The following is a 6,136-nucleotide window of genomic DNA, read 5'->3' on the forward strand; positions in this document are numbered from 1 at the left end:
GACACCGGGGAAACCCCTACTCTTTACGATAAGTGTCCTGGGATCTTTTATGACCTCAGTGAGTCAGGACCTCGGTTTTACGTCTCCTCCGAAGGACGGCGCCTTCCGCAGCACAGTGTCCCCGTCACTGCACTGGGGCATCGGGATTGATGAGAGAATGGCCCAGAGGGAAGAGCGCCACCTATTGGCCACCATCCGACACCACTTACAGCACCTGGTATTCCCAGGTGGTCTCCCATCCAAGTACTAACCAGGCCCAACCCTGCTTAGCTTCCGAGATCAGACGAGATCGGGCGTATTCAGGGTGGTATGGCCACCCTGGAATTGATGTGATAACCAGATGGAATAGCGCACTTGAAATGCTGGAGAGATTTCTCGAGCAGCAGCCTGCGATATCTGCCGCCCTGCTCTCCCCCGAGGTTCGCCGTAATGAGAGACCTCTGCACTTTGAAGGAGGACGATATCACAGATGCGGAGGATGTGGTTAAAGCTTTAAAACCAATGAAAAGAGCGACGCAGGTGATGTCGGAGGAGAAGACTCCAACGCTGTCAGTAATTGCACCTCTGCATTCTCTGCTTACCATGGAGATGACGAGCCAGCCAGAGGACTCCATGCTTATTAGGGTGATGAAGGAGGAGATAAAGAAAAACCTGCAAACGAGGTAAGCCTATGCTATGGGTGTGGGAGAGAAAACTTATGAATTGTGTGTGTGTGTGCTGACAACTAGTGTGTGTGTGTGTGTGTGTGTGTGTGTGTGTGTGTGTGTGTGTGTGTGTGTGTGTGTGTAGTAGGGGTGAAACGGATCAGTGTGTCCACGGTTCGGTTCAGATAACCGTTTTGGCCCTCGGTTTCGGATAAGGATCATGTCCGTGATCACAGACTTTTTTCGCAGACTTTTTTTTGACGGAGGATTTGGGGGAGAAACACCAAAATTAATGAGACCCACAGGCTATTTGCAATGTGTTAATTGACTGCAATCAGACAACTTGCAAGGCTTTTTTGTGCAATAAATGTTCCCCTAAATGCATTTGAAAACATGGTGCACTGAGTGTAACATGTAAGGGATAACGGCCGACGAGGCTTAGAACTCTGGCGACGAGCGCAGCATGAAGCCAGAGTTGCCTCTACCTGTCCATTATTTCCATCGAACCGGTCGACCTCGAAGGCCGTTATCCCGCTTATCAACCGTTTGTATTTATCTCCCGTATATTTAGAATATAATTGTATCAATTACTTTCTTTAAATTTAGGAATCGTGCGCTTGAACTTCAGAAAACCTATTACAGCTACCGTTACACTGGAGAGTTACAGTAAAATAGCCCCTTACGGTCAAGTGTGTCTTTCCAATTTCCTCTTCTGTCAAACTTGTGTATCTCCCCTTGTCAGTCTCATTAAATGCCTCTTCAAGCCATTGTTCAAATGTTAAATCACCAAGAACATTTTATGACACAAAATTGATAACAAAATCATCTATTCTGTTCATCGTTTTTTCCGATGTATATTCCGCCGTCCATGACTTGTCAATCAACCGTCGGTTAGGCTACTTTTACTACTGTTATGGTTACCATTCATAAGCGCATTGATATGGAACGGTGATTTTTTTTTTTCTGGAACTACTTGAGAACGAAGCAGGTTATACAAAATTAATGGTCACCCCATCAGCCAACAAGAGAAGAGAATCCCATTGTTGAGGGTGATAATATGAAATAAGAGGCACTGGTGAAATCAAAGGCATTTTATTAAAAACATGGAATAGGCCCATCAATCCTGGGGTCAATCAATCACATGGATCCTAAACATGGATCATAATTTGATTCATGAACTGATAAAAAAAAATGCTGTAAAGAACACTTTAACTTCCAAATAACCAGTGTTGGGCGTAACGCGTTACAAAAGTAACGCGTTACCGTAATATATTACATTTAGTCAGTAACGGAGTAATATAACGCGTTACTAACTATATTTCGGTAATATTATTACAGTTACGGAGTCCGGTAACGCGTTACAATCATGGACATAATAAAGGATGGACCACGGACTGGAAAGTGGCCGCCCATTCATTCCTATACAAACTGCTCAGTGGCGCAGGGTAACATACAGGAGCGATTTGCTTCCGCGTTATGGGGCCTAGACACGTGGCCTAGTCCGTGACGTACCGGATGCAGAAATATAGAATGCATGCGTACCCATCCCCCCACTCCGGTCCAACAACAATATAAAATTATACTGTAATGCACCTGTTCTTTGTCTTTGGATCTTTTGAATAAATGGATCAATACATGATGAATATCAATGATCGCAAGCAGAGGACCGTGAGAGTTATTGAGCAGCAGATGAACCAGTCCAAAAATCGGACACGTTAACGGAGCACTGAACTAGGCCCTATCGGATGCCATTTGTTTCACTACGACTCCTTTCAGCTGCACACCCCTCTTCCCCAGCGAGATAAGGGCTAATAAAACGCTTGAGGTGGCGTTTTGAGGACATGGCATGAAGGTAATTATTAGCCTTTGATTGATATCCAGACATTTTTTGCGGAGACACATTCCTGTTCCCCACTTGTATTGGAGTGAACGGAGATATCTACTTCTGGGTCCCATGATTTGCGGGACCCGTCCACAGCCCGCTTAAACAGCTGCAATACCAGGCTTGTCCGCTGAGCACTGGTGGATTGCGGAAGTATGCAGTGTTCCTGGGGGCTTGGTTACAATCCGAGCCACACAGACTCCAGCCCTTGTTTGGCTGTATATTTTGTCTATTAAGACTTTGTTGTTTGGTCCTAACCAAAACATTAATAGGCTCTAAGCATAAGTTCCTTGAAAAGTCTCTGTGGGACTGAAGTGTTGAATGTGTTTCATTATTTATGCTGTTCTCATGCTCTTTTTTATTACTGCTATTTACTGCTATTTCAGGGCAGGATATATGCTCAGGTTCTAAAATACTTAATTACAAAACATGCCCTGTCTGGTGGCTGTTAGACGTCATTCTTGAAGTGCACTTTTATTATATTATTGAAATAGTATAAACTATTAACATGTTTGATTTCATGGAAATGCAACTTATTTTGTTAAATGTTTGTGTGGCTGCACTTTGTAACTAAGGAGCTAATAAATGAGGCATAGAAAAAGAGTTTGTGTCATGTCGTGTAAAGGTTTTGGTTGTTTAATTATTCTATATCATAACATTATTGTAATTCAGCTATTCATGGTACACACTACATGCAGATGCAATATAGACCTCATTAGACTTTAATGTTTGCCCCCCCCCTCCGCCTTGTCCTGAATGTTTATTTTGGTGAAAGTAATAAGTAACTTATTACTTATTACTCTACACAGAAGGTAATATTGTAAAGAAACGTATTACTTTCAAATGCAAGTAATTAGTAATATGAAATATATTACATTTTGGAAGTAACTTGCCCAACACTGCAAATAACACATAAAAGTGACTGATAGAATGTGAACATAACATTTAAATGTGCCAAAGTGAACTAAATGAAAATAAATAACATTTCAAAGTGGCTGATAAAATGTAAACATAAATAACACAATTAAACAAAGTGCCTTATAAAATGTAAATAAAAGAGTAAATGTGCAAAAACAAGTGCACTTTCAAGTCAATAAACTGCCTAATATAGGCACTATTCTGTTTTCATGTTCTTTTGTAAAAAGATAAGCATGTCAACATTTTCTGGGGAAAGGCAAGAACGAGTTGCACTCACGATATCACCTGCAGTGGAAAACACTTCACTTGCAACAGAGGTTCCAGGGACACAGAGATACCTTTTGGCATGTTTTGAGACACAAGGAAACTTGTGCTGATGTAATTTCCACCACTGAAATGGATTGCCATCTATATGGAGTAGGGCTGTAACGATACACAAACTCACGATTCGGTTTGTATCACGATTTTTGACCCACGGTTCGATACATCCCACGATTTTTTGAAATTTAAAAAGCATTTTATTTAAACAACACTTATATACCAATTAACTTAATGTAACATTCAATAACAAATAATTTGGAACACTGAACAGATTTGAACAGAAAGAATACTATTAAAGTATAGCTAAATGAATAAAGAAATAACGTGTGGGAGGATGCTTTTTTCAACTGTTTGGTTGGTTTAGTCAAATATCCTTATTAGCACTACTTATTAGGCTATGTAGCTTAAATAATGACATAATCAGGCCGTATAGAATGCAACATGTTTAATAGCCTAACTTTCAATAGATGGAGAAAAACCTGAACTTCATGAACGTCGCAATAACGAGGCGTTACGAGTAGCATACGTGTGTGCGCCAGAATGGCAATGTGCGTATGCGTGTGTGAGTGACGTCAGCGAGTGAGTGGACGAGCGAGGAGAGCGAGCGGTAGCGCGTGTGTCTAGTGAAGAAGCGAACGAGTCCGGTAGAATAAAGTACCCATCCTGTCAATAATCGGTGGCCGCTTCATTCCGACCTATAAGCAGACAAACTGCCAGTCAAATCACACAAAACACTAGAGACAGGATCACACAGGCCCCCTCTGGATAAATGTCGTTCATATCGCATATGAGCACTTCGACGGCTGTGGAGAAATGCGATCCTCCGTAGCCACGGAGGATTGCAGTCGCATACTTACGGCATCGATAGGAGGGGGCGCTGTCAGCAGACTATTATCTAGACAAATTATTAGCAAATTTCAATCGGACAATTTGACCGCAGAGTTAGAAAGGGCGTATCGCGCTTCTGCCTTCTCACACCGCGAGACAGGATCGTGGCTTTGAGTATCGCGATTTTCGGTTTGATACGCGTATCGTTACAGCCCTAATATGGAGTGATTCCGCTGCTCTGTACAATGCCACCTCCCCCTCAATGGTTGCCGAAAGAGGTTTAGGATGTTGTTCCCCTGTTGTGAAAAGCTCCCCAAATAGGTCAGACATTGCAGTCTTCTTCTGGGGAGGGGGCAACGCTGATGCTGATGGCAGCTTTTCCTCATCTTCATCCTCTGCATGTGTGCCTTCAACCTGCAAAATGAATAGTATTACAATTATCAGCATGATCAAAGGGTACATTATTTTCTAGAGGGGGTTCTGTTCCACGCACTACTTTCTCACTACTTTCTCTAATGGGAGCACTAGGCTTCAAATCAATAATTCATCAGGTTATTAAGTTTCCTAAAGATAAAGGAAATTCTAAATAATAACTTAATAACAAAATTACAACATCCAACAATTTTGGATGTTGTAAACGGGAGATAAGCGGGATAACGGCCTTCGAGCTGTGCAATTCAACAAAGATAATTGGACTTCGCGGAGCGTCGTGGAATTCTTAGCCCCGCGTCGTTCAATTATCTTTGTAGAATTGCACAGCTCGTCGGCCGTTATCCCTTACATATATTCTAAAATATAAGTATTTAAATATAGGTCTATGTTGTTTAAAATATACTAAATAAATAAATACCTGTTGCTCATGGTCCAGAATGTCTGCAACAAGGCCTTTGTAGACTTGGTCACAGGCAGCTTCATCAATGAAGGGTAAAGACTTGAACCTGGGATCAAGTGCTGTAGCCCGGTGCAGGTAGTCAATCAGATCTGGATTTGTGTACCTTTTCTCCAAGTCTGCTGTGACGGCTCGCTTGGCTTCTCTGATGATTGGACTGTCTTGTGGGTTTGCGGTCATGGCTCGTAGTGTCCTTGTCTTGAGTGGCAGTATCATAGATGTTGTAGCTGTTGATTCACTGCTCATCAGTGTTGTCATCTGTTTTAGTGGAGAAAGCAGCTGGATAAGGCCTTCTGCCAGCTTCATCTCGCCGTCACTGAGCATGGCCAGGTCTTTCCCCGTCTTCTTCGCCGTCTCGTCCAGCAAGGCAGAGAATATTGCAGGTTGCTGCTCCACATACCGCACCAACATGTCGTGCGCGGTGTTCCAACGGGTCGGGACGTCGTGGATCAATTTATGTTCCGGTATGCTGAGCATTTGTTGCTTTTGTGTCAGAACGTTGGCTGCAGTGGTGCTCTTGTGGAAAAAGGTGACGACTCTTCTGACTATCCCCAGCAGGCGGGACACAGCATTGATGGAAACAGCTTTTTACGCGGCCAGGTTAAGCGTGTGGGCAAAGCAGGGAATATGCGGGCCAAAGGCAGAAGTGTCACG

General features: G+C 42.9%; 1 non-coding gene across 1 annotated transcript; it reads right to left on the bottom strand.

Annotated features, from left to right (window-relative positions):
- Positions 1-202: 202 nt before the first annotated feature.
- Positions 203-321, bottom strand: LOC115532695 (5S ribosomal RNA). The gene has a single exon (XR_003974102.1). It is a non-coding gene; the product is annotated as a 5S ribosomal RNA (ribosomal RNA).
- Positions 322-6,136: the final 5,815 nt, after the last annotated feature.

Source organism: Gadus morhua, chromosome 19 (assembly GCF_902167405.1).
Source record: "Gadus morhua chromosome 19, gadMor3.0, whole genome shotgun sequence".
Taxonomy (NCBI): Eukaryota; Metazoa; Chordata; class Actinopteri; order Gadiformes; family Gadidae; genus Gadus; species Gadus morhua.